The 20,424-nt window shown below is 36.0% G+C and overlaps 2 long non-coding RNA genes across 3 annotated transcripts in view; one reads left to right on the top strand and one right to left on the bottom strand.

Moving 5' to 3' along the window:
• LOC134760996 (uncharacterized) overlaps positions 1–20,424 on the bottom strand; it is a 384,162-nt gene that overhangs the window by 120,405 nt on the left and 243,333 nt on the right. The gene's annotated exons all lie outside the window — the stretch shown is intronic.
• On the top strand, positions 423–19,272 carry LOC129058501 (uncharacterized). Of its 2 annotated transcripts, XR_008523638.2 has the most exons (5): positions 480–593; positions 4,696–4,869; positions 5,908–6,045; positions 14,338–14,466; positions 18,894–19,272. It is a non-coding gene; the product is annotated as an uncharacterized LOC129058501 (long non-coding RNA). The 2 variants fall into 2 exon arrangements; XR_008523641.2 differs by lacking the exon at positions 5,908–6,045 and having other exon boundaries at positions 423–593.

Genomic DNA, 20,424 nt, shown 5'->3' with positions numbered 1-20,424 from the left:
CAAGAATAAGCTTGAAAGGAAAGATTTGAAAGAATCGAGAAGGATGGGAATAATCACTTTAGAAAATAAGAGCACTAACTGGGGAAATGGCAGGATTTGTAAACCAATCGAAAGTCAGGTTACTAAGGGCACTAACTAGGGAAACGGCCGGATTTGTAAGCCAATCGAAGGTCAGGTTACTAAGGGCAGTAACTAGGGAAATGGCAGGATTTGTAAGCCAATCGAAGGTCAGGTTACTAAGGGCAGTAACTAGGGAAATGGCCGGATTTGTAAGCCAATCGAAGGTCAGGTTACTAAGGGCAGTAACTAGGGAAATGGCCGGATTTGTAAGCCAATCGAAGGTCAGGTTACTAAGGGCACTAACTAGGGAAATGGCCGGATTTGTAAACCAATCGAAGGTCAGGTTACTAAGGGCACTAACTAGGGAAATGGCCGGATTTTTAAGCCAATCGAAGGTCAGGTTACTAAGGGCACTAACTAGGGAAATGGCCGGATTTGTAAGCCAATCGAAGGTCAGGTTACTGTTGGAAACCAATAATTTTTCTAGATTGCAATCTATAGTCCAATAATAGGCCTGAAGAAAGTGAAGACAGGTAAGTTGAGCACTGGAGTTTCACCCTGTATACGTGGGGCAAGCAAAATAGGGAAAGAGTTGAGGTTATTGGAGTGAAAATAGTTGAAATGACAGACTATCACATCTAGTTCATCAGAAAGGAAATAAAGAGAGAAGGTGTGACAGATATGGCAACTTTCCTGGCAGAGGGATGTGAGAAATATTACAAAAAGAAGTATTTGGAACAAAGGGAATGTTATGTATGCCTACTTCTTTTTTAAAAAAATTAATTCTAATTTCATTCTTCCTGTTGAAGAATCCAAGAGTAAAGAAAAACCGCTTGTAGAGAATAGTTGTATTCTCCTGAAGAAAAATCAAAGCAGGAAATTAATTTTATAATGCAGAATTGAAGTAAAGGTAGTGAATGAATGAATAAAAAAGAAGAATATACTAATGAGAATTATTAAATATTATATAATCAAACAAGGAGGTCTAAGACATATTCTTTCTGACAAGCTTTAATAACAGGATGTCTGAGTTGTTGGGATGATTTAAGTATGACCTTGCTGGAAAGCAGAAAGATAGGCAAGATAACCTCTGAGTATCCTTCCCAGTACTGACATGATTTGCAAAGCTATTTACCCAGTGTAGGTCAGCTGTCATTGAGAATAAACCCTGGATGCCTATTGGTCACAAAGGGAGTTTTGCATATGAAGAGATGAGGCCATGTTGAAGTTATATTTGTAGGCACCACATGCATATTAAGAATTCAGTCTGTAATATTTAAGCCTGGAGTTACTTCTTAATTACCCCATTCATTTTACTTAATCATGTGTAACAAGATTTGTATTTGCACTTATAGATTCTCCTTGCTCTGTAGTCTAAAGCTGCCCATTAGCACCACTTAAGAGTTGTTAAATATAATATTCTGTTGTTGCTATCTTGATACAACTGTGATCCCAGTATTAATCGCTCTTAATGTGCTACTATAACCCATTCAAAGGCTGTTCTTTAAAATGTTTTAATTAAGCATGCAAAACCTTTGAATGCCTACAAAAAAGTCTAAGGAATCAAAAAACATCAAGTTTGGCATATGAACGAACTATAATAAATTAACTACTTAAATAACTGAGCATATATACTGTCTGTCTTTGACGTCAAGATTTGATGAAATTCGGTTTAGAAAGGGAAAGAAAATATTAGGTACAGCAATGGGAAGCATAAGACAATCTTGGATACTTTATTGTCCATAACATTACTTGTTTTCCTTATGATGGTAATATTCATGCATTTTGTAAAGTTATGGTAGTTTGTATCTTCAATGTTTAAATTAACCTGGTTTACAAGGTGTAAATATAGGTGATTATATAAAATTTAAGACAGAAACATTAACATGCTGTCAAACGAGTTCATGTGAACCATTTTAAAGTTATATGTCTAAGCTTTTAGAACTACATATTGATTTTAAATAATTTAAATCATTAGATAATCACATATAACAATGTCCATGCTAACAATAATTGCTGAGTAACATAATTTAAAATGCTTATAAAATCTGACTCAGCCTCAGTGCCAGCTATTAAGGCCACCTTAAATGATACATACTTCGTTTTTATTGCTACCAACTGTGGAAGGCATAAGATTTTATTAGTTTCCAAATGGAGACATCAATATTAATTTAAAAGAGATTCACTATTGCCACACACCTCTTCGGGAGGGACACCAGAAACAAGGAAATTGGAGATTTTATTGCTTAGAATATCTTTTGTCAATCATTTTGTTGTATTCAAACCAAGTTTTTGTTTTTATCATTTAAAAACCCATGAAATGAAAAATTGTCAAGAGTATACATAGGATATTGTGAGATAAACAATCAAGCCAATCATCAGCATAGTTGAAAGCTAGCAGAGACATGGAGGCATGGCTTATTACTGCTTTTATAGAAAATAGCATTTTTTAACAGATAATAAAACTTCAAAAAAATACAGCTGAACATAAAACTGGAATTTTCTTTTACGCAAGTGTTCCGTACATCTCTGGGCAGTTAACACACAGATTTAGGCCTGAGGCTCTGGAGACAGGCATGTATTTCCTGCAACTTCTTTGTATGCCTTTAGACAAGTGATCCTTCGAAACCTCAGTTTCTCATCTGCATATAGAAACAAAACGCCCCTATCCCTTTGTGTTATTTCAAAGAAGAAATGATAAAATGTGTTTAAAACCTTAGCACAGAGCCTGGCATACCACAAGCACTCAATTAACACCAGCTCTTCTTTTAATAGAAAATGACTTAATGAAAATAACTTCTCACCTCTTGCTGAGCATAAAGTATTTAACAGGTTTTAAGTTGGGCATAAAATTAAGAATGAGAACTTTTCCACTAAATACAAACTATATATGGCTTAAGACAAGAGAATGTCTTAACATATATATTTTACCCTGTTTTGTATGTACAGAGAGAATCTTGGATCTGAAAAATGTTTAAAATCTAATAGGGAACATATGTTTGAAAAAGCAAACACAAACCAAAAGCAAAATAGAAGCCACTATATGATGCTGTCTATGATACTTTCTGTATTTCTATCATTATCTGGGTTTATTTTTATTCTTGAGGAAGAAACTTTCCAAAGGCATCTACTCTTTATCCTCATTAATGATTCTGGTTTCTCCTAAATTCTTCACTTAATTCATAAAAACACCTTTTTTCCCTCATTGTGTTGAATACTTTCTCTTCAAATCTAGAATCTCTGCTTGTCTCTACTATAATTAATAAACCAGAAACACAGCCTTCATATTTGAATACTCATTTCCCATTTTAGTTAGATAGAGACCCAAAGAAAATTTGAGGCTTTGCTTTACTATACGTCCTCATTTCACTGCCAACTTTCTGGAAAGAGCAACCTACACCTGCCTCCTACATTTCTTCACTGCTGACTCAGTGTTTATTCCTATGATGTGTTTTCTACCGTATCCACTTGCCTGAAACTGATCCCTCAAAGGTCACCAACTGCTTCCACGGCTTACAAGATACAATAACCTTTTTTTGCTTCTGATTCCATTGCAGCATTTGACATTCATAACCCTCACTTTTTACTGAGCTATTCCTTTTCCTTGACTTCTCCAACACTGTATCTTTATTTCATGTTTATAGCAAATAATGCATTGATGATTGCCTGTATACTAGGCAGAAAGTTGGAGATATGAGTGTGAACATGGAAGCTTGGTCCTTGACTGCAGAAAAGGAAACCACAATCACCAAAACAGACTCATGCATGCTAGGACTTTAGGTGCAATAGAGTTTGAAGGAAAATAAATCATAAAAGGTAATCTAAAACAAAACAGGTTAGATAGCATGGGGATTTGAGGCCCTTTATTAATTTCTTAGGGCTTCTGTAGCAAAGTACCACAAACTCAGTAGCTTAAAACAACAGAAATTTATTCCCTTACAACTCTAGAGGGTAGAAGTTCAAAATCAAGATGTCAGCAGCATCATTGCCCTCAGGTATGTGTGGGAGAGTCCTATTTAGTCTCTTCTTGCTTCAGGTGTTTGCAGGCAATCCTTGTTATTCCTTGGCTTGCAGATGCAATACTCCATTCTCTGCCTCCATCATGACATGCCTGTCTCCTTTGTGTAAGTCTTTACATCATCTTCATCTTTTTTTCTCTATGTGTCTGTCTCTGTGTTCAAATTTCTCCTTCTTAAAAAGCCCTAAGTCATATTGGATTAGGACCCATACTAGTGACCTCATTTTAGCTTAATTATATCTACAAAGACCCTGTTTCCAAAAAGGTCACATTCAAAGGTACTGTAGGCTTCAATATATCCTTTGGGGAGACACAATTCAATCTATAACTGGCCCACTGAGAATGTGACAACTAAAAAGCAATATAAAAAACAGCCACGTGGACAGCAGGAGAGATGGAAGCATTCACTGTCAACTAAGGGCGGGGGGGGCTAGAGAAACCTTCTAGAAAACCACTTTGCAATCTGAGTGCACAGATTATTGTCAGATATAGGAAAAGTGGCACTAAGTGAGTTTAGAAATTATGTAGTATCCATATTATTCAGGGCTTTTAAATCTTATTAAGAGCTTGAGTGTTACCATGAGTGAAATAGGTTCACCAATGGGTTCTTTTGATAGGTTTTAACACAGGAATGATGTGACCCAATTCAGCGTTATGAAATTCACTTTTTGTTTCTATATGGAGAGGCTGGACCTGATGATTCCAAGAGAAGAGGTAAAAAGAGGTGGACATATTCAAGGTACCATTTAGAGACAGAATCAACAGAAATTTCTGCTGCTTAGATTGAAGAGGTGAGGGGAATATTAAAGTCAATCCTGTTTCTGGTTTGAATAAATGAGTGAATGATGTTGTTATTTATTGACATAGAGAAAGGTGACAGTAAAGACACAATAGGAAAGAGAAAAGACAATTTGGTCAGGCATGGTGTCTCATGCTTTTAATCCCAGAACTTTGGGAGGCCAAGGCAAGACTAGCCTGAGCAACACCTTATAAAAAACATTAAAAAATTAGTTGGGTGTGGTGGTGCACACCTGTTGTCCCAGCTACTCAGGAGGCTAAGATAGGAGGATTCCATGACACTGGGAGGTCATGCAGTGGCCATGTTCATACCACTGCACTCCAGCCTGGGCAACAGACTAAGACTTTGTCTCATTAAAAAAAAAAACAAAAACAAGCAAACAAACAAAAACCAATGAGTTGTGCTTTCAACACCTAATGTCAGAACTGTATGTGAAATACCCAGGTGATGATTCCAGGCATATATTTGGTTATGTTTGTTTTCAGCTCAGAGAAATGCCTAGGCCTCTAGGTGTGGAAAACTTCAGCACAAAGACAATGTTTATATCCAATAAAATTGACAAGGTTTTTTTTTTTTTTTTAAGTCTTGAAAAAAGTTTCAAAAAATTCTAATATTTATGGATGGGGTAGGGTAGAAGAAGCCAAAAAAGAATAAGGATCAGTGAATTTAGAAGAAAATAGAGAGTGAATGATGAGACAGGAAGATGTTTCAATATGAATGTAAGGATTCACTGTCAAACACTGCTGACAAGTCGAATGAGATGGTGAGAATAAACTGGACTTGGCAACATGGTGGTTGTTAATGACTTTGAAGAGTGGCTAGAGTAGAATAAGAGCACTTAGAGGTAGGGAATGAATTGGAGATGAATTAGAGAGAACAAGGGAGTGAATAAATTTTGCTAAAAAGGGAACACAAATAATGCAGAAGTAGTTGGAGACAGATATGAGGGCAAGAGATGTTTTTATTATTGCAGATGGTATATACTAGAGGATATTTCTTTACTTATGGGAATGATTTGGAAAAAAAACAGGAAGCAAATGACACTGAAGAGACAGCAGCCAGGAGAAGGGTGAACTATTGACAGAGAGGAATGGGATCCGTTGAACATTTCTTGTGAGAGAAAAACAGATACTCTTTTCATTGTGGAAGAAGAAAGGAAGATATTTTGGTGAGTTTTAGGTTTAGTGCTGGAAGGTAAAGACACCTGAGAGCTTTATTCTTAACAACCAAGTATGAGAAATGATCACTAATTGAGGGCAAGTACGTTATGGAATTGAAACGAGAGGGTACGGGGGAATGAGATAGAAATTATACTATGACACGGCTCAATTCTCAACGTCTTTTGCTTGCTCCTTTCTTCTTCTGCCACTTAAATGCGCTATGATTAAGGTCTTATTAAATATCTGTGGGTCAGGCATGGTGGATCACCCCTGTAATTCTAGCACTTTGGGAGGCTGAGGTGGGTGGGTTGGTTGAGCTCAGGATTTTGAGAACAGCCTGGACAACATGGCGAAATTTCATCTCTACAAAAACTACAAAAATTAGTCAGCTGTGGTAGTGCATGCCTGTAGTCCATCTACTGGGGAGGCTGATGTGGAAGGATGGCTTGATTGCAGGAGCTTGAGGCTGCAGTGAGCCGTGATCACACCACTGCACTCCAGCCTGGGCAACAGAGTGAGACCCTGTCTCAAAAAAAAAAAAAAAAAAAAAAATCTGTGTTTCCTTTAAGGAGAAATAACATCTATTCCTTTGGAAAGACAAATATTTTCTCACCATCACTTTTTTGAATAAGCTAACACATGTTTATAACACAATATAGATTGCCTGCTTAATATCTCCATTTGGTGTTCTGATGGTATCTTATTGTCAAAAATGTTCAGGAATGAACTTTTTAAATACAATTATTTTCTCCTTCCAACTTCACAATTATGCTAATTATGGCAATTTTTTAAATTGTGCATTATAATGTTATGTTATGAATTGTAATGAATAATATTGTATTAACTATTAATGGCATCCTCATTCTTCAAGTTTTTTCAGAAGCACCTTTGATCTTTAATGCTCTCTTTCTTTCTCTATTTGGGCAGCAGTCATGCCACCTGGGTCCTGTTCTCACAACGGTTTTCTCCTCTCTTCCCATGCTGACCATTTTTGATGCTTTAGTGATAATTTTCTTTTCACTGCATAATTGCAAAATGCTCCCTAATAATTTTTTGCCTCCTTTCTTTCATCCCAGCACATCACTGTAAATAATTCTATCAAGTAGCCAATAAATATGTGAAAATATATTTAATTTTGTGAGTAATCAAACAGATGCAAGTTAAAGCAATGATAATAGATTGGTTTCTTTATAAAAACAGTAAATAATGTTTAACCAAGCTATTGTTGACAGTGTATCCATATATACATAAATATGTATATATAACATATTTGTTTATATATATATATTTTTTATATATATATATCTGTGTTTACTTATAGAAGCCTAGAAAAAAATGGAAGAGTTGTAGCACATTGATTAAAAAATGGCTACAATTTTGTTACTATTTTCTGAGTCCATACCTGTGATGATTTATTATAGGTGTCAACTTGACTGGATGAAGAAATATCCAGAAATCTGATAAATCATTATTTGGGGGTATGTCTGTGAGGGTGTTCCCAGAGGAGATTAGCATATGAATCTGAGTGGACTAGGTAGAGAAGAGCCACTGTCAATGTGGGAAGGTACTATCCGATCTGCAGGGGATGCAGAGAGAACAAAAACAGAAAAAAAGGCAAATATGTCTGTCTTCTGGAGCTGAGTAACACTCTTTCTCTGCTATCTTAGAAAACTCTAGGCTTCTCAGCCTTTGGAGTCCAGAACTTACACATCAGTGTCCATCATCTCCCAGGTTCTCAGGTTTTTGTCCTTGGGCTGAGAATTACAGCATTGACTTCCTTGATTATGAGGTTTTTCGTACTTGGACTGAGCCAAGCATCTCAGTGTCTGTAGCTTGCACATGCCTGTCCATGGGACTTCTCAGCCTCCATAATTGCGTCACCCAATTCCCCTAATAAATTCCCTCTTATCTATCTATCTATCTATCTATCTATCTATCTATCTATCTATCTATCTATCTATCTATCTCCCTCCTATTTGTCCTGTCTCTCTGGAGTACCCTAATACAATATTCTTTGAAATATGGCTTTGCATCTTCCCCCATGAATATATCAAGACTTGAAGTCAATTTCCCCAGGTCTTAAATCTGGGCTGGTCATCCAACTTACTTTGTGCTGATATGCCAGTCATGGGTCTAGACCTCAAGGGCCATTGCATACTTCTGTCTTCTCTTTTTGAACCGGATCGCTGGCATGTTAACAAGCCCAGGACAACCCACTGGAGGAAGAGAGACTATGTGTGAGGAGCCTGTGGTACCCTAGAAGTCGGCCAGCCTACCCAGAAGCAAAAGTACCTAGCTGGACACAGAAGCATGAGAAAGCCCACTGGAGAAGCAGAAGAGTCCCACGGAGCCCAGTCTAAATTAACAACCCACACACGCTTGAACCGAATACATGGTTGTTATTTTAAGCCATAAAGTTTTGGAATGATTATAGCAATCATGGACAGATATGGGGATACACCCAAATGAAAAGACTGAATACATCTGAGAAGTAGAAATATAGGTCTGTGTGTTTTTTTAATATCATTTTGATTTACTGTATTTTCTAAATTATTCAAGAAATAATGAGTTATTTTGTAATTCACAATAAAATTTACTTGCTACCAAAATCAAATTAATCTTTCTTAATGTACAGAATCTGGACGCAGGCAGACCTAATTGAATATCTTTATTTATTTAATTTTTAAATAGAGCTGTGTGAACTTAGCAACATTAGCCTCTATGAACTTTATTTTTTATAATTCAACTTATAAACATGATAATATCTGCCTCATAGGGCTGTTGTGAAGACTGCAAAAATAAGCCAATAGAATATTCGGAGTAGGGTGTATCCTTAAATTTTCCGCTTGCCCCTACTAGAAATTAAATTTTAAGTTCACTATCTCTCTACTACCTAGAAGAGTGCCTGCATGTAATATGATAGCTCTTCACTTAATCTTTGTTTAATGAATGAACAAATAAATGAATGAATAAATAAATGAAGAAATGATAAGGAAGGTGAATTTTTAATTGACCCACTCTGCTACTATAGTAAAACTGACCCTATATATATTATGTCTAACAGAGGGTTGGGCAGTGTTAGAGATAGCCACAAGTACTGTGCTATTTCTCCCATTGACAGGTTGAGTCTAACTCCTATTCTTGAATTTGGGCTCACCTCAGTAACTTGCTTGACCAATACAACAGAGCAGAAGTGATATTCTAAGATTTTGAGCATAGGTAATAAGATGCCTTGCAGACTTCTGCTAGGTTACTTGAACTGCTGTCTCCAGGACCTCTGAGCTGCCATGTAAGAAGTTGGAATGCCCTAAGACTGCTGCCCTAGAGATGACATTTGTGTACACTCTGCTGGACAGCACAGCTGAACCTAGGTTTCAGCTGTCACTGAAAAAGCATCAGATATGTGAATGACAGCTCTTCGATCCTCTTAAACAGCTCATTTGCCAGCTAAATTCCGTCAAGCAAAGCAATTATCATCACTTGAAACAGAAAAATCACCCAACATAGCTCTGCCCAAATTTCTGACCCACAAAATTAAAAGATAATAACATGATCACTATGTTTAGCTACAGAGTTTCAAGGAAATTTGTTATACAGCAAATAGACACCAGGAACAAGCAGACAATATTTCCAGTGATAAAGCTGGTTCAAATATTATATGGTCATTGAAAACGTAAAACCACTTTTTGTTCAAACCATGAAAAAACTAACACCACTTTGGGAGATATACCCAATCTCCAAAAGGAAGAGTATGCAGTCCAAGGAAGGATATTAGTTTTGAATCTCTAATTTGTGCCTCCTGACTTTAGGTGTACTATAGTCATTCAAAAGGCATTGGCTGGTCATGGAGTGATAAGCAGAGATTAAGTGTAAGAGAGCACAATGTAATTCACAATAGTCCATATGGAGCCGTCAACTTGTAGAGCATTTGCTCCTCTAGGGATTTACAAGGCTTACTGGAGGGACACAGGGGTTAATCAATATTTTAGCAAGGCCTGGAAGTTCTAATCACTAAGTAGGGTAACACAACCTAATCCTGAATTGAGCCTACTTTCATGTTGTCTTAGCTCGTCACTCCCCAGCTACAGAAAACTGCCATTGAATATAATAACTAAAAGAGTTCAAACCAACACTTTTATTTCTGCTATTTGAGAAAGAAATATGCAGAAAAACATATTTCCGGTTTGTGGATCATGAAGTAAAGGATATATGTGTTCAGGAAGGTTACCATGAATCCTAAGGGACAGGTTGTAATTGACTAAATAAACAAACAATTGCACAAACAAATTGACGAGAAAAGGCCAACGTAAACTGGTTATGAACTACAGTGAGTTCACAGGAAATTCAATTGCTTTCTTTTCATTGAAAATATATCAATTCAGCGTCTAGGCTGCTACAACTCAATTATCTAGCCATCTAATGCTCCTGGCCTTTCTTCATTTCAAACTAAGCATGCCATACATATCCTAGTTCTCATACACTGAACTCAAAAACTCATTCCTAATCTTTCTTCCTTATTAATGCTTCCTGTTAGAAATAAAAAGAGACATATGAATACATAAAATTGAATCAAACATCTTCATGACACAAATACACAAGGGGAAAATGGTCTGGGAATAAAGCTACATAATAAAAATGTGGCATGCAGAGATTTTTTATAGAGTTGAACATACTCCCTCTACAGATGATATCATCCTTTTCTATATCCTTTTATTTTAGGACATAAAAGGTCAAACATCTCATGATTGGTGTAGGATATTTTTAATCTGTGTCAAAATGGCACTGAGGTTAAAAGCTAGCTAGAAAATGAGGAAATGACTATTAAAAAGAGAATGAAAATTTTTAACCTTTTCTAAATAGTGCAGTGGAATCTTAGTAATTATTTGAAAGTAGAGTCATTGAAATATTTTACTTGAAGCATAGGAAATATCCTAAATGCAATTAAAACATACAAAATATTATATCTTCAGAAATGTACGCTAGTTATCACGTTGTAGGGCTGCTTGCATTTAAAAGCATGGAAGTCGGTATCCCTACCGACTTAGAGAGTTCTAATTTCCCATCATATCAAAGGTCTTATTTTAGAAACAATGGCAGAATCTGCTGAATTGACTAATTTGAATTTCCTTTCTTTTAATTGTTCTTACAAATAGACATATTCTTAGATATATTATAACATTACAATTGAAATTAAATAAAAAATTAATCCAACATTAACAAATCTGAACACTCCTTTATTTCTTACAAAACTTAGTATATAATTCTCTTTTTTGACTTTTTGTTGTGGAATTTTACATTCCACAAGCAAATCTAGGCAACAAGCAAGCAAATGGCAAATACGAATAATGGCAGTTGTAATAATGGCTACAAGGAGATAAAGGTATAAGATATTGAAAAGAAAGTGCCCTAATTCAGGCAGTATTGTCAGAGCAATTCAGGGAGGCTGACATTTAAACTGAGCCCTTAAGGAAGTGAAGTTGTCGGTCATGTAGATTGCAGAAATGGTGCATTCCAGGCAAAAGGAGTAGAGTCAGGAATAGAGGCTAGAAAAGGTTGACTCGCTTTAGGAGCTGAAAGAAATTCAGTGAGGCAGACAGGGGAGAGTGGGAAGGTGGGGTGGCTGAAGAGGGAGTTAACATGGTAGGAATAATCAGAAAATTCAGGGCCTTGTAGGATGGTAAGATGTTTTCCTTTTATTCTTGATGATATAGAAAACCACTGAAAGTTCTGAAGCAGTTGTGTAATCTGATTCATGCTTTTAAAATATATTATTTGCTCTATGTAGTGAGTGAATTGGTTAAGGGTGGAGCAAACTCAGTGAAATGGTTGTGAAGAAACAGAAAAGAAATTAGCTTGGCTTGAAATAAGATCGTTGCAGCAGGCATAGAAGGAATATTGAATCAAAAGACTGGAGGGAGGACTAACAGGACTGGCTGTTGGATTTGTCAGAAGGAATAGGAGGATGGTGAGCAAAAGTGAGAATCCAAAGATACCAAAGTTTCTACTTGAGAAAATGGAAGATGGTACCATTTAATTAGATGGTGAAGGCTCAGGAAGCACAAATTTGGGGTGAGTAAAGAATTCTCTTTTCTATATTTTATGTGAGACTCCTCTGGTTGGTGGCATCAAATTAGGCAGTTGGATATGTGTCTGCTTCTACTTAATAGGATAAAGTCACCAAAGTCAGAATCAGCAAAACTTACTTCAGTTCAACAAGTTCGTATTAGAAGTTTTCATTACACAAAGTACTCTGCGAGGCATTTGCATTATGGAAGATTATCATTGCCTTGGGTGAGGGATGGACATTATTACTGCTAAATAGAGGAAAACGTATTTTGTGACTGATTAATTCTGAACACGTTGGGGCAGTCACAATAACAGAATTCACTGAGGAAATACATTTGATCTGAATCTTGAAGGATAGAAATTTATTTTGGGGCAGGTGGGGAGGTATAGATGGAAAAGAGGTACATGAAAATTCCACCCTGGTGGAGCAGCAGAGGCAATGGCATGGATGGAATAAATAACTTCCAAGCACTTTTATCATAGCTAAATCAGGTACCGGTTCTATAGTTGTGAACAAAGGCAGACTCAGACCCTGTCCTGAAGGAGCTTATAATTTAGTGAAACAAATTGGAATTCACCACTTTATAAAAAGTGTTATCACTGTTACCAACCCCCCTTCCCTCAAATATTCAAGGCAGTGTGTAAGTATAATATAGGAAAAACCAAGCCAAGTTTGTATTTGGGCATTACATCTCTGAGAAAGTAAGGTTTCAGCTGAAAACTGTATAGAATGTGTAAATCGGATCTAGGCAAAGAAGAAAATAAGATTGTAGTATCACCTTGATTATACCTAGGCAGATGAATTGGAAGAAGGGAAAGTCAATATGGGAACCCAAGTTTTCAGGCCACAGAAGTGTTCTGAACAGAAGATGATGATGTATAAGAGTGGAGGCAGTGATGATTGAAGGAAGTATCCAAAATGAAAGGATATTTAGGAATTAAAACTGATAAGACTCAATGATTAACTGTGGGAAGTAAGGAGGATGGAAAAATAGAGGTTACTTAAGCTTCCTGACTTAAGTAACTCAGAAGATGATGCCATCTATTGAACTATCTGGAACCCTGGGGAAGAGGTAGGTTTGCAGTGGGTATGGGAAAGACGATTCATGCCCTTTGGGGCATTTTAAATAGCAGTGCTTTGAAAGTCTTCAGGTAGACTGTGATAATCTGTTAATTAGACTGGAGGCCCCATGAAGCCAGTGACCACATCTATGTTGTTCAGTGCTATATCCCTAGTGTCTGTCACACCACTTGCTCTCTAGTAGGCTATCAGGAATATGTCTCATTCCATGAAGCCAATGACCACATCTGTGTTGTTCAGTGCTATATCCCTACTGTCTGTCACACCACTTGCTCTCTAGTAGGCTATCAGGAATATGTGTCTCATTATTAATTATTAATGAGACAAATTAATATGTCTTATTAATTCCGAATGAGCTGCTCTAAGTTATTTTAGGAAATATTTGGCGTCAAATACTTATAGTGCAAATAATGATATTAATAACTTTTCTAATTTAAAATATCCTTTATTGAGGGAAAGTTTGCAGTGTGAACATGAAAGCTCTGAAGAACAACATTCCTCTTTATTTATTTATTTGTATTTTTGAGATGGAGTTTTGCTCTTGTTTCCCTGGCTGGAGTACAATGGCGCGACCTCAGCTCATTACAACCTCCTCCTCCCGGGTTCAAGCGATTCTCCTGCTTCAGCCTCCGGGGTAGCTGGGATTACAGGCATGCACCACTATGCCCAGCTAATTTTGTACTTTTAGTAGAGACAGGGTTTTCCATGTTGGTCAGGGTGGTCTCAAACTCCTGACCTTGTAATCCCCCCACCTCGGCCTTCCAAAGTGCTGGGATTACAGGCGTGAGCCGCTGCATCCAGCCAAGGTTCCTTTTTATGTGTTAGTATTTTATGACTCAAACTACTAAGAAGGCTGAGCCACATTATTGCCTATGATAATTATTCCAATGAGTGATTCATGGACCACGATTCCTGGTAAAACTAGTAGTATTCTGAGAAAAATAATTTTCTGTGTTCCCTTTATAGAGATTTAAGATGAACAATAATGTATAATAAGCTTCACAAAATCCTGTAGTATAAACTCCTGCTTAACATTGTTTTTCTACACCAATTTAAGCTTCAAGTTTTCTTATTGCCTCTCCTTTTTTCCCCTCTAGAGTATACTGCAAAACTATTTCTGTGAAATATTAATTTGTAATTCACTATCCTATAGCATTGCTGTATGATGCTCATCTAAAACTGCTACATGGTGAGAAATACGGACTTGAAAAGTAACTTTTATATCTGAGATTCATCAATATCATCATCAAAGTCAGATTTCCAAGTGTGAATATTGTGGATGGTAAGTTTTTAAGATGGAAAGGAAAAAAGTCTATAAATATTAACTAAAATAAATTATTTCATCTCTGTAATACTTTAAAAGATCATGCTTCAAATCTCCTTTTTCGGGAGCTATCAAATAAAGATACATGTATTTCTCTGAATATCACATTCCAAATATTGCTTGTTGTTGGGCAGATCTTTCACAACAGGGAATTTTTAAAACTCAAAGTCATACCTTTAGACATAGCACAACAAAGTAAAAATGTGCCAAATTACCCAGAAACAATTTGGATAGCTGGCAAACAGGGCTGCCTGCTGGTTTGTGAACAGTGTAGGTAATTTGCCACTCAACTCTCCTCTATTTGCCTCAATAAATTGTAGGGTACTTAGAACCCTACTATCTGTTATCCATCTGTCTATATTTCTCTGCTCTGTCAGTGTCTGACAATAGAAAGGCTTCATTTTGTCTGTCTTTCTCTTGCAGCTGGCAGGGAAGATATAAAAGAAATAGACTGACTTTGGAGTGGGAGGGGAATTACAATTAGCATGTAAAATAGAACATCTCCTTAGTTAGCTAGGAGAAAAAGGTAATAAGCCCAAAATAAAAATAGAAAAGAACATTAAGAAGGAGCAAAAATCCCACCAGATGACCCAGCAGGATGATCAAGCCTCATATTTTCTAATCAACATATTCATAAACCAGATATTTACAAAACGTCATTGACAGCTACTTAGCCCAAACATATCAACATTGCTCCCCATACTATTTCAACACTCATCTTCTGTTTAAGTGGAATTGAATTCTTTCAAGTGAGTATAAGTTTGAATAGTTAGAATTAGGTCCAATTGTTTTTGAAAATGACAGGTCAAAGAATGTAACTTGCATTTTCTTCTTTTATCCAGATGAATAAACTACACAATCAAATTTAAATGTTTATTATACCCAATTTAAGATACCATCTCCTTCCAAAAAATGTTTCTCCTTATATAATAAAGGATTATCTTCTTAAATATTTAGCAAAATACATAGAGCTTTTGAGATGTGTATCTGACATTAGACATAAAAAATGGCAATGAGTAAGAATAATGAGAAATACACACTAGTATTAATACAGAAATTTGTAGCTATAATTGCATTCACTGAAAACAATTTTTTATTGTTTTCTGAAAAGATTTGGAGACTGTGGCAAAAACTAAAATGATGAGGATATGACTGCAATATAAAGTACAGAGAATAAAGCTTTTAATAATAAAGGAGCTCGGTTCAAATTCTAGTTTTACCCTTTAGTAGTTGTATAGTTTTACAGAATCATTTAACTTGTCTACACTTGAGTGTTCTACTATAAAACGGAAATGACATACACATATTATTGGATGGTTATAAAGGTTAATAGAGACTGTTAATAATGGCCTTTATTAATAACGGGTTTTTGAATATTGTTGATTGTTATTTAGCTACCCTTATTTGGAAACAAGTAATCAAGTAAGAAAATGAGCAAAAAATGCAAAAAATAAAAAATAATTAAAAGGAGTATTTTTAGTTGTCTCCTAGATGATAACAGAGTTTTGAGGAACCTAATATCTTCCTCCTAACAGATCCATTGTTTAGACCTTAGAGAAAATCTTTTCTGATTTTTTTTCCACAAATCTCACTGTTTTGTACTCCAAGTTTTAAATAATCAATATAAAAGTGTACCATTCTGTATTCTCTTAGTACTTCCTAGCTCCCTTTAGTGTAGAAGTTTATCATGTGCTACTGTAATATTCATGACTATCCACAAAATTTCTATGAACAACTGGAAGGCTATAAAATAGTTTTATTTATCCCTGTCCTTGGAGCACAGCAGCTATTCAAAAATATGTTTTCTGCGTAATAATACAAAAGATACCATACTCAGAGGTTTTCACACACTATTCAGAGTATGAAACACATCACAATCAGCTCTCTATTAGGCTGTGAGGGGGGCGGTGGAGGTGGTGACAAAGATGGGCTTGCATGGAGGAACAAAAAATTAAGCTGTGCCTTTGACTTCCACATTTTACTAATCTGGGAAAAAAGAGAAAAATTAAAATAATGTATAACACAAAAACCATTTTAGAGAAGCAGCATGTGTCCCAAAGGACACATGGATTTTATTGTTTCCATAAAACATTTTTGACAACTTATAATGATATCAATACAATTCAGAGGCAGCCACTAAGAACTATAAAGAAGTAAAAAATAAAAAATTCTGGCTGAGTGAGATTGCCACATTTGAGCATATGTAATACTTCTGAATTTTCTGCTAAAAGGTGGAAAGAAAAACTACATAAGATGAGAGAACTTCTCTTGCCCAGAAAGCATATTCATCCATGAGGGAAAAGTAATGTTTTCCTGGCCCTGATTTCTGAGTTGAATCAGTCACGGAAGCATTACTATGGGTTTTGGGTAATAAATACACACAGGGTAGAAGTTTTCAATAAATACAGACTTGTTCCATGCAATTGTTCTTTTTATTGACTCAAGGTATAAACAAAAATAGTAGGGCAAAGTTAGGAACCAGCAGTTCTAGAGATCCAAGAGACAAGGATAGGGAGTATAGCTTTCTGGTAACCTTGTTACAGACATACGGTGTAGAAAAAAATTTTGACCATCTTTCTCTAGCTGAGGTCCCTACATTATGTCATTATTTGCTTCATGAGAAAATGAGTTGCATGTTTAAACTTTTAGAGAAAATGCATTATAAATTTTATTCTATAAGCTAATTATCTCAATCAACGTTCAGACTAGAACCCCAAATATTTTTAAATATAGGTCTGGAATAAGACACTAAAGCTTAAAACAATTAGCATGCATAGAAATAAAGGGTATTCAAATAGAAAGAGAGTAAGTCAAATTGCAATTATGTCATCTGTTTGCAGATGACATGATTGTATATTTAGAAAACCCCATCATCTCAGCCCCAAAATCCCTTAAGCTGATAAACAACTTCAGCAAAGTTTCAGGATGCAAAATCAATGTCCAAAAATCACAAGCGTTCCTATACACCAATAATAGACAAGCAGAGAGCCATATCATGAGTGAACTCCCATTCACAATTGCTACAAAGAATAAAATACCTAGGAATAAAACTTACAAGGGACATGAAGGACCTCTTCAAGGAGAACTACAAACCACTACTCAAGAAAGTAAGAGAGGACACAAACAAATGGAAAATAATTCCATGCTTATGGATAGGAAGAATCAATATCATGAAAATGGTCATACTGCCCAAAGTAATTTATAGATTCAATGCTATTCCCATTAAGCTACTGCTGAATTTCTTCACAGAACTAGAAAACAGTGTTTTCTAGAAGTGAAGTAGCCGCAGTTTTCTCTTCGATAAAGTGGGAAGAAGAAATGAACCAGAGGAACAGCAGAATCTTGAACACACTTTCTAAGGTGGCTTCTAAAAAGAAAATTTATGTTTTTTGAATTTCTTCTAGCAGCATACGTCGTATAGTCGATCACATGCTACCTTCTCAGGAACTGTTCGAGTTTTAAAGAGAATGGATTATGCACCTTAGTTTTAGATAGTATTACAGGGAATCATTAAGTGCACCTTTTAAAAGTTAGGAAATCAATGAAAATAAATAATCTATATAAACTCCTCGAAAACAAAGACACAAATTTATACACATTTGTATATCTCAGTGCTTAGCAATGTCCTATACATACTAGATAGGCAATCAATATTCACAATTTCCATTAAGGCAGGTTATTATTCTTCTGATCACTTAAGGATTCCACAATTTTTATATCGCATTACGCTTACATTTTATTTATCATATTTTATAAGACATTAAGAAGACAACATTAAGATTATAATGATAATACTATTACGTGTTTAGTTAAGATGCTTGTGTTAATCTTGAAGGGTGTTGTTTAGTATAACTAACCTCTCAAGGTACTGCAAATAAAGGAATACAGGTCCATTTTATGAAGATATGTGGATTTGTAAGGGATGATGAGACCTAAATAGAATAAACAAAGTTGTAGCCCCCAAACTCCATTTTCTATCATTTGGAATACAGAGAGAAATACTGATACCTAAGAAGAAAGGACAATGACAATCCAATGAAACTAGAGATTAATAGAAAAGAGAATAAATGAAAAAAAAGTCAGGCATAATTGGCAAAATAAAAAATGGATTAGACAGAAGGAAAAATAAACAAACGAAAATATAGGATAAAAAACATTCTTTCAACAATATCGTCACCTCTAAGAATATGACCTTTGAAGTTTAATATGTGGTAGGTAAAAGAGATTATGTACTCTTATTTGAAATAAGGGTAGAAGTATCATATATACTAGTTTAAAGGTTTGACATTGAAATGACATAGGTTTACTCTAAATGCCATTGTAATAATTTCTTATTCAGGAACAGTGACCTTACCTCACTCTAACTTGCATCTCTTTCTCCCTAGGTTTCTTTCTTTCAGCAGTTAATGAGTAGTTTGGCAATACAAAAATAGACAAAGGAAACAGAAAACAGCATGAGTTAGTCCAAGGTTGACTGGATCATCTACTTTGCCTAAAACTGTTCACACTGAACGAGCAGGGCCCACAGCCACTACCAGTGCTTCCAAGAGATTTGGAGCCTCTGTTAATGGACTCCCAGTGCACCAGGAATGATTACCTTACACACTGATGCAGAGAGTAGCAATTCTAGGTAAACCGGCAAAAATGAACAGAAATCCTAACAAATTATACATGCCAACCTATTGTTTCCTTTAGAACACAAATCTACAGTTACTAAGCAATATTTTAATTCTTAGATTTCAAATAAAATATGTAAAGAAAGTTAACTTTTTCAGAAATTCAATGATCTTTAGGTAAAAAATCTAAACACTATAATAAAAGGAGAAGAATGCTATAAAGTGAAGGAGACAAATAGATGCTAATTTATAATTGAAGTTCTTGTCTTTGAGGGATTTCCATCTTTGAGGTTTCCATTTTTTAGGAGTTTTCAAATTAGAGGAAGGGCAGAGAAGTAAGCACGCATGCATGATGTGCATGATATGACAGTATAAATACTACAGTAGAAGGATGCACAAGATAACATGGACACCGAAGAAGATAAATTTAATCCAGAGGGACATGGTCTAGGGACATGGTCAAGGGAAGGCTTAACAGAATGGCTGATTCCTCTTCTGGGTCTAGAAAAGGAAGAGGAGCTGAATAGTCCAAACAATAGCACCAAGGTTAGCTCAGGGAGAGCAAACTACTTGAGCAAAGAACAGAGATGTGAGCAAACTGAGTGATTCAGAAAATTGCAATCAATTCAATAAAACTCAAGTGTAATGCCAGGTGGGTTGGCTTACTCCTGTAATCCCAGCACTTTAGGAGGCTGAGGCAGGCGGATCACATGAGGTCGGAGGTTCGAGATCAGCCTGGTCAACATGGTGAAATCCCATCTCTACTAAAAATACAAAAATTAGCTGGGCGTGGTGGCACAGACCTGTAATCCCAGCTACTTGAGAGGCTGAGGTGGGAGAATCACTTGAACCTGGGAGGCGGACCAGTGAGCCAAGATCGCGCCACTGCATTCCAGCCTGGGCCACAGAGTGAGCCTCCATCTTAAAAACAAACAAACAAACAAAAACTCAAGTGTAATTTGTGAAGGGGCACAATGACCAGTGAGATTTAGGACTTAATAAGTGCACATGTCAGGCCAACTTAAAGCTTCAAATGGGAAATCAGAAGAATTTTATAGAGGGAAGCCAGCTAAGGCAGTCGAGGTTGAGGAATTATACTTATTTATTCAAACAAGATTTCCTTAGAACAAGAGTCAAAAATGAATGTCATCCTTGAATTTGTGCTCTAGTGTATTCTCATGTATATTACACTGGGATTTTTTTTTTTTTTTTTGATATGTGAGTTAGCCTTGAGGATCCATCAGAAATTTGACTGGAAATTATAACTGAATGGGGCTATAATTGAATCTCAACTGCCTGA

Source organism: Pongo abelii, chromosome 2 (genome assembly GCF_028885655.2).
Source record: "Pongo abelii isolate AG06213 chromosome 2, NHGRI_mPonAbe1-v2.0_pri, whole genome shotgun sequence".
In the NCBI taxonomy this organism is placed as follows: domain Eukaryota; kingdom Metazoa; phylum Chordata; class Mammalia; order Primates; family Hominidae; genus Pongo; species Pongo abelii.
The sequence above is the reverse complement of the archived record's forward strand: the minus strand, read 5'-3'. Positions and strand labels throughout refer to the sequence as shown.